Genomic DNA, 7,500 nt, shown 5'->3' with positions numbered 1-7,500 from the left:
AACAGGTGCTTAACACAAACGCCACCGTGTATTCAAACCGGGACGTCGCCATTTGTCATAGTGACAATCACAACTGCATTCTATAGCCCGTGGTGCATGGTTAGCTTTCATAATTGTAACAAAATGACATAAAATATGTAATGAAAGACATGTTTTATAACTTGAAACATTGCTTCTCAATTAGATTATGTCACGCCCCCACTCGGAAGAAGAAATCCTCTCGCTTCCCTTATGGGGATGAAATGAAATGAAAAGATCTGCATTTCTATAACGCTTTTCAAGTCAATGACTTCCCAAAGCGCTTTACAATGTGCTCCACCTTTCCCAAAAGCGGCCTTGCAGCCATGTAAGGCGCTAACCTGCTTATCGGGGGTATTAGGGGTTCAGTGTCTTACCCAAGGACACTTCGACATGTAACACGGACGAGCCGGGATTCGAACTGGGATCCCTTGATCCCAAGACGAGCGCTCTAACTCCTGAGCCGCCTTCGTTGACAGACTGACAAAGGGTGAGTGAGAGCAATGAGCTTAAATAGGAGGGAAACCAATCAGACAACAAGCCGCAGCTGGCGCCAAACGGGCGGGGCCAATTGGGCGCCATAGGCAACCGTGACAAAAACATGTCAAAAAAGGCTTTCACCAAAAACATACAAACCAAAAACATACATAACGTCTTGAGAAGGTATCCATTTTCCTTGGTCAAGCCAATCAACCTGACATTCCGAAAGTGGGAGGAAACCGGAGTGCCCAGAGAAAACCCACGCCGAAATGGGAAGAACGTGCAAGCTCCGCACGGGGAACCCCGGACCTCCAGGCCAACAAATGTATCGTAGTCGAAGGGCACTGTGGGAAATGTCGCCTTTTTTTTACATGTTTTTGTCACGGTTGCCCATGGCGCCCAATTGGCCCCGTCCGTTTGGCGCCAGCTGCGGCTTGTTGTCTGATTGGTTTCCCTCCTATTTAAGCTCATTGCCCTTTGTCAGTCCGTCAACCAACCTCTGCACCCACAAGACGTGTGTTTTGACTCTGTCCGGTACCCTGCTTGTGTTCCCTGTTTGGTATCGTTCCCGTCTATTTTGTCCTGTTTAATATCGGTCTCCAGTATCATTCCAGGCTATTTTTTTCTGTTTGATATCGATATCCTGTGTCTGGTATTGTTTCTGTCTATATTGTCCTGCTTGTTATCGGACTCCAGTCACCAGTGCCTGATATCAATCCTGTCGGTCTCGTCCTTTCCGATATCAACCCCATTTGTCCGATATCTGCTCATGCAATTGGTATCGATCTCGTCGGCCTCTGGCTTCCTGTCGTTCCGCGCCAGACTGCTGCCTTACGTCTTCCGCCCAACGATCGCCGAATCACTGGCGTTTTGGGTTGACGTGCATGACTGACCCATTTCATGTAAAATAAAGCTTGTGTGAGAAACGTCACGCATCTGGGTCCTCCTCCTGTTCCAGTTCTTGACAGTTTTTTTTGCTTATTTTGAATTCTTGCAGGCCACATACATGGGCCATGTGTTTGACGCGATGTGCTATATAGTAGAGCAACAGCTAGAGGTCAAATATCAAAGGGTGTTCTTTAATTTTTTTAACAACAAACCAAAAAACACCAGATAATGATTCGATAATTGTGTACAAAAGTCATTTCTGCATGGGTTGGCTCCCAAGGCAAAATAATCAACTCAATGTTTATCGGAAAAAATACAAAAATAAACACAATTATCGAAAAAAAAATGCAAAAAAACACAATTATCGGAAGAAAAAAAACAAAAAAAACCCAATTATCGGAAAAAACCCCCACAATTATCGGAATAACAAAAAAAACCCACAATTATCGGAAATTAAAACCCACAATTACATCCCTATCAACCTGTACGTTTTTGCCGTTACAAAGTACACGTATTGTGCATTTTATGACGTTAACCACGTACAAGAAAATTTGTATGGAAAAACGCAAATTTGTCAACGATAGGTACCATCCGGTATTCACCAACTATCGCAAAACGGCAAATCAATCAAGTCAAACGAGTTCGCCGCGGTAGCCTCTATCTCGGTATCGTTTTTTTTCGTTGCAAACGAAGCGAGCGGTTTCATGCTACTGTGCGCATGCCTCTGCCGCCTGGGGACTTCCCATCATGCATCATTCCGTAGTAGTCGTGTAGCGAAAGGAAGTCCGTCTCTTTTTAGAGAACCGGCTTTTTCGGATCAACTCATTAAAGAGAGCCGTCTCTCACTTGCTTTGATGCATTATATTACGAATGATGATGTTTTTTAAAGAAGTTAAGAAAAAAGGAAGTATAAAAGGAGAAAATGAAAAAAGAGGTTTGTGGGTATCCCATTAATCAGTATATTACCAACAATAATTTGGGGTTTTTAAGGGTTATTGTTCTATCTTCGTTATTCATTATCCATTATCCGTTATCGGTCAGTTCATAATACGCTACAAAGCCTAGGAGCCGGGACTCTTACTCTCAGCCAAAAGGCCAAGCTAAGGTCCTAGCCCTAAAGCCTTGCTGCGATCATTGCGAATGCACCGTTTCCGGAGGTACTGCAATACCGGGCCGATGCGTGGAGTGGACAGAGCAAGCTCTTATTCCATCTCCGAAATGCAAAAATCAAAGATCATGGCAAGAGGTACGGCCAAAACATGACGACCCATTTAGAATCTCACAGTAATTCATAATTTGAATTGTAGGAGAAAATGCAGGTTCGATATCTTTTAAGTCTTCTTACGTGATTTAATCAAGTACACCGAGGCTTGCCATGAGGGGGAGCTCTTTATTTCGTCATCCCAAAGAACTCATAGAACTCCAGACATAACAATGCTTTTATAGCTTCAATTTGAGTACAATCCAAGAGGCGGAGGAGATCTGACGTCTCAACAAGGAAGATGTTGTCGTACCCTTATTAGGACATGTTGTTCGCCTCAGTTTGCTCAGAGGGACCTTGCACAGAGGGACCTTGCAGGTCTCATGCCCTTTTAGGGAAACTCAACTGTCTTGCCAAGGATCTTCTCGAAATGATGTCAACATTCCCTCACTACTGTAAGCAAGTCTTTCTACATTTCTAAATGTATGCAACTCTATTCTACAAAGTCTATTTTCCACAACATAATAAGAAAATGTATTATTCTACTTAATTATATTTGGATGTATTTTTTTCCTTCTACAGTGAATGTCAAAGCTACTTCATTTTGAATTTTTTTTATAATAAACCTCATTCATGTCGAGTAACTCAGGCTCTCACAACAAAATGTTAATGAACAATATATATGATATCACGAAACACATGTACAATATAACATGTTAAACTACATCAATAAAAGAATATGGTGTAAGATTATTTTGTATAGGGCAGCACGGCAGCGCAGTGGTTAGCGCTTGTGCGGCACAGTTCATGTCATGGGAACCTGTCGTGGGTTCGAATCCAGCTCCAGACTTTCTGTGCGGAGTTTGTATGTTCTCCCCGTGCTTGCGTGGGTTTCCTCCGGGCACTCCGGTTTCCTCCCACGTTCCAAAAACATGCATTTCAGGTGAATTGGACGGTCCAAATTGTCCCTAGGTGTGAATGAGCGATTGAGTTGTCTGTCCCTGTGTGCCCTGCAATTGGCTGGCAACCAGTTCAGGGTGTCCCCTGCCCACTGCCCGGAGATGGCTGGGATGGGCTCCAGCCCCCCCGCGACCCTAATGAGGATAAGCGGTACGGCTAATGAGATGAGATGAGATGAGATTATTTTGTATTTTGTAAGGGAAAATACTTCAGTTTGTAAGGGCATGGAGCCCTGGAGTGCGACAGGTATGCAATTATCGGAAAAACTCTAAAAAAAAACACAATCTTTGGTCTGCCGGTGACAAATTAAACAACTTGTTTGCAGTAGTCTCACGTCGGGCCCTTACTCGCCTTACCCCGCCTTTCCCCTTTTTCGCCAGTGATAATTCGAAGCGTGCAAGTTACTAACGCGGCGTGACGGAGCGCTCCACGCACCTCATTGATGAGCGTGCCCCTCATTGATGAGCGTGCTTGTATTCTGATGGAACAGGCCTGCGCCAAACACAACAAGTGTTTCGGTTCCCATGCGGCCGCTCGCTTTGCAGCGTGCATCCAACTCCGAGATGCATTCAAAAGCCGCCGCACCTCGCTGCGGGTGTGCGCTTTGGGGTGACGGGCGCGCACGCGCTCACTCGATGGATGGCAGTCGGTGCGTGGGCTGCAGGGAATTCAAAAGGGGGGATGCAATAAATAATAATAATAGTCATTATTATTCAGATCAACTGGTGTGACTCACCAGGACCCTCTCTCAAATGATCAAGACACAAAATTCATCTCATCTCATCTCATTTGCTGCACTGCTTATCCTCAGTAGGGTCGCGGGGGTGCTGGAGCCCGTCCCAGCAATCATCGGGCATTGGACAGACAACAACTCGCTCGCTCATTCACACCTAGGGACAATTTGGACCGGCCAATTAAGGAAACCCACGCAAGCACAAGGAGAACATACAAACTCCGCACAGGAAGTCTGGAGCTGGATTTGAACCCACGCAGGAGGTTCCCAAATCATGAACTGTGCCGCACATGCGCTAACCACGGCCCCGCTGTGCTGCCCTATATTGTACATGTGTTTCGTTATATCATCTCATCTCATTAGCTGCACCGCTTATCCTCAGTAAGGTCGCGGGTGTGCTGGAGCCCATCATCAGGCAGTGGGCAGGGGACACCCTGAACTGGTTGCCAGCCAATCGCAAGGAACACAGGGGCAGACAACTAACCCATAATTCATGTATTTTCCTGACCTTGACAACACAACATTAAAATCCAAGCATTTTCAAGGATTTTAAGCACCCGTACGAACCCTTTGTGAAACATTGTCTGGTGTGCTGCTTGGTCGTCGAGTCAGACTGCCGGGAAACATGACATAGGAAATCATTTCAAGCATTTTCAAGCACTTCACCCATAATTCATGTATTTTTTCTTATTTTCTTGACCTTTAAAACATTAAAATCCAAGCATCTTCAAGGATTTTAAGCACCCCTACGAACCCTTTGTGAAACATTGTCTGGTGTGCTGCAGGAAATTGCCAATTTTATTTTTGCAAGAAAGCATGCCATTGGGCTAATTTTACAAGTCTGTTTATTTGTAAAAAAGAAATAATGTGGGGGAAAAAAACGGATTGCAGGAAGCAATGTCAAATGAAGCAAACATGCATTTAGGCGTATTTTTTTTCCATCTGGCGGCTTTATCGTGTGTTCTGGAGTATTTAAGAGGTTGGATTCTATGGATTGGGGTTAATATTTTTAAAACTCAGGGACAGAAAACTCCCTCGCTCATTCACACCTAGGGACAATTTGGACCGGCCAATTCACCTGAAATGCATGTCTTTGGAATGTGGGAGGAAACCGGAGGAAACCCACGCAAGCACGGGGGAGAACATACAAACTCCGCACGGGAAGTCTGGTAGCTGGATTTGAACTCACACAAGAGGTTCCCAAGACCTTAGAACTGTGCCGCACACGCGCTAGCCACTGCCCCGCCGTGCTGCCCAAGACACAAAAACCGATTCTCTTATTTGTAATTAGAATTCTCTTTATTGGCGTTGGTATTTAGTAAACTGTTTCACTTCACAACTGTTATTTAAGATCAACAAAAAACAAGGTGCCAGAAAACATCCAAAAATTATTCGGAAAGAGGGGAGTCATAATTTAATTTAAGGGGCTGTAGTAAATTCATAATCCCAAAAGTGAGAACTACCAGGAAAAGTATGTGTGTGTCTGTGTGTGGAGTCCAACTGTCATGATTGCCGAAGTGAAGACACCTGGACACCTGGAGCGCGCTCTCTCATTGGCTGACGTTCTCTTCTTAAGCGATCAGCGTCCAGACCAGGACGTCAGAGCGCACTTCTGTGTTCCTGTGTGTTTCGCCAGATTACCAAGTACCAAAGACTACTCTCCTGTTTTGATCCCTACCTTCGGTTCCGACCTGTTTCTGCCCCGGGTTACGATCTACTCTCCTGCCCTGTCCATCGACCTGCCCGCTAAGCCGTATCGATTCTGCCTACCTGTCTCGGAACTGCCGTTCCGTCCAACGATGCTAGCGATTGACAACCATCGGCTCCCAAAGCCAGCTCTGTCAGCTCAATCCAATAAAGATTCCTTTAAAACGAACGCAATTGTGTCCGATATTCCATTCTGGGTCGTGACACCAACTGGAACAATTTATAAAAAAAGATATGGACATTGGCAGCACGGCAGCGCAGTGGTTAGCGCTTGTGCGGCACAGTTCATGTCATGGGAACCTGTCGTGGGTTCAAATCCAGCTCCAGACTTCCTGTGCGGAGTTTGTATGTTCTCCCCGTGCTTGCGTGGGTTTCCTCCGGGCACTCCGGTTTCCTCCCACGTTCCAAAAACATGCATTTCAGGTGAATTGGTCGGTCCAAATTGTCCCTAGGTGTGAATGAGCGAGTGAGTTGTCTGTCCTCGTGTGCCCTGCGATTGGCTGGCAACCAGTTCAGGGTGTCCCCTGCCCACTGCCCGATGATTGCTGGGATTGGCTCCAGCACCCCTGCGACCCTAATGAGGATAAGCGGTACGGCTAATGAGAGATGAGATGAGATATGGACGTTGTGAAACCTAATGAAACAAGATTAGGCAATCCAGAGTAAATCATCTAAGAATTTAAAGAGACAGGAGATAAAAGACAATAATAATAATTACAACAAAAACTGGCATAAGTTATTATAATAATAATGCAAGGAAGAATAGTGCATTGTAACAAGTGCAATAAAATATAGCAGCAGCGATTCAAAAATATTGTATTGAACAAACGGATTGTACAGTTTAAACGAGAGTAATTGTTAAGAACCGGAACAGGAGGAGGACCCAGATGCGTGTCGTTTCTCACACAAGCTTTATTTTACGGGAAATGGGGCAGTCATGCACGTTAACCCAAAACGCCAGTGATTCGGCGATGGTTGGGCGGAAGACGTAAGGTAGCAATCTGGCGTGGAACGACAGGAAGCCAGAGGCCGACGAGATCGATACCAATTGCACGAGCAGATATCGGACAAATGGGGTCGATACCGGACAGGGCGGGACAGACAGGATTGATATCAGGCACTGGGGACTGGAGTCCAAAAACAAGCAGGACGAGATCGACGGGAACGATACTAAACACTGGAGATTGATATTGAACAGGACAAAATAGGGAATGATACTGGACAGGAAACACAAGCAGGAAACCGGACAGAGTCAAAACCCACGTCTTGCGGGTGCAGAGGTTCGTTGACGGACTGACAAAGGGTGAGTGAGAGCGCCGAGCTTAAATAGAAGGGAAGCCAATCCGTCAACGAGCCACACAAGTGGGCTTAATTGGGCGCCATGGCAACCGTGACAGAAATATAGACTATATTCACATAAAAATGACGTGTGGAGTCAAACTTTGGAACAATTCACAAGACGAGATCAAACAATGTCCAGCTATTCACATGTTCAAACACAAATACAAAAAAA

The 7,500-nt window shown here is 45.4% G+C and overlaps 1 pseudogene; it reads right to left on the bottom strand.

The window, feature by feature from the left end:
* Positions 1-2,528: 2,528 nt before the first annotated feature.
* Positions 2,529-2,618, bottom strand: LOC148376724 (U2 spliceosomal RNA; annotated as a pseudogene).
* Between the last annotated feature and the right edge of the window lie 4,882 nt (positions 2,619-7,500).

The sequence above is a fragment of the Urocampus carinirostris genome, chromosome 1 (genome assembly GCF_059441175.1).
Source record: "Urocampus carinirostris isolate Australia breed hairy pipefish chromosome 1, RoL_Ucar_1.0, whole genome shotgun sequence".
Lineage (NCBI taxonomy): Eukaryota > Metazoa > Chordata > Actinopteri > Syngnathiformes > Syngnathidae > Urocampus > Urocampus carinirostris.
Note: the sequence above shows the minus strand (reverse complement) of the source record. Positions and strands in the feature narration are given on the sequence as shown.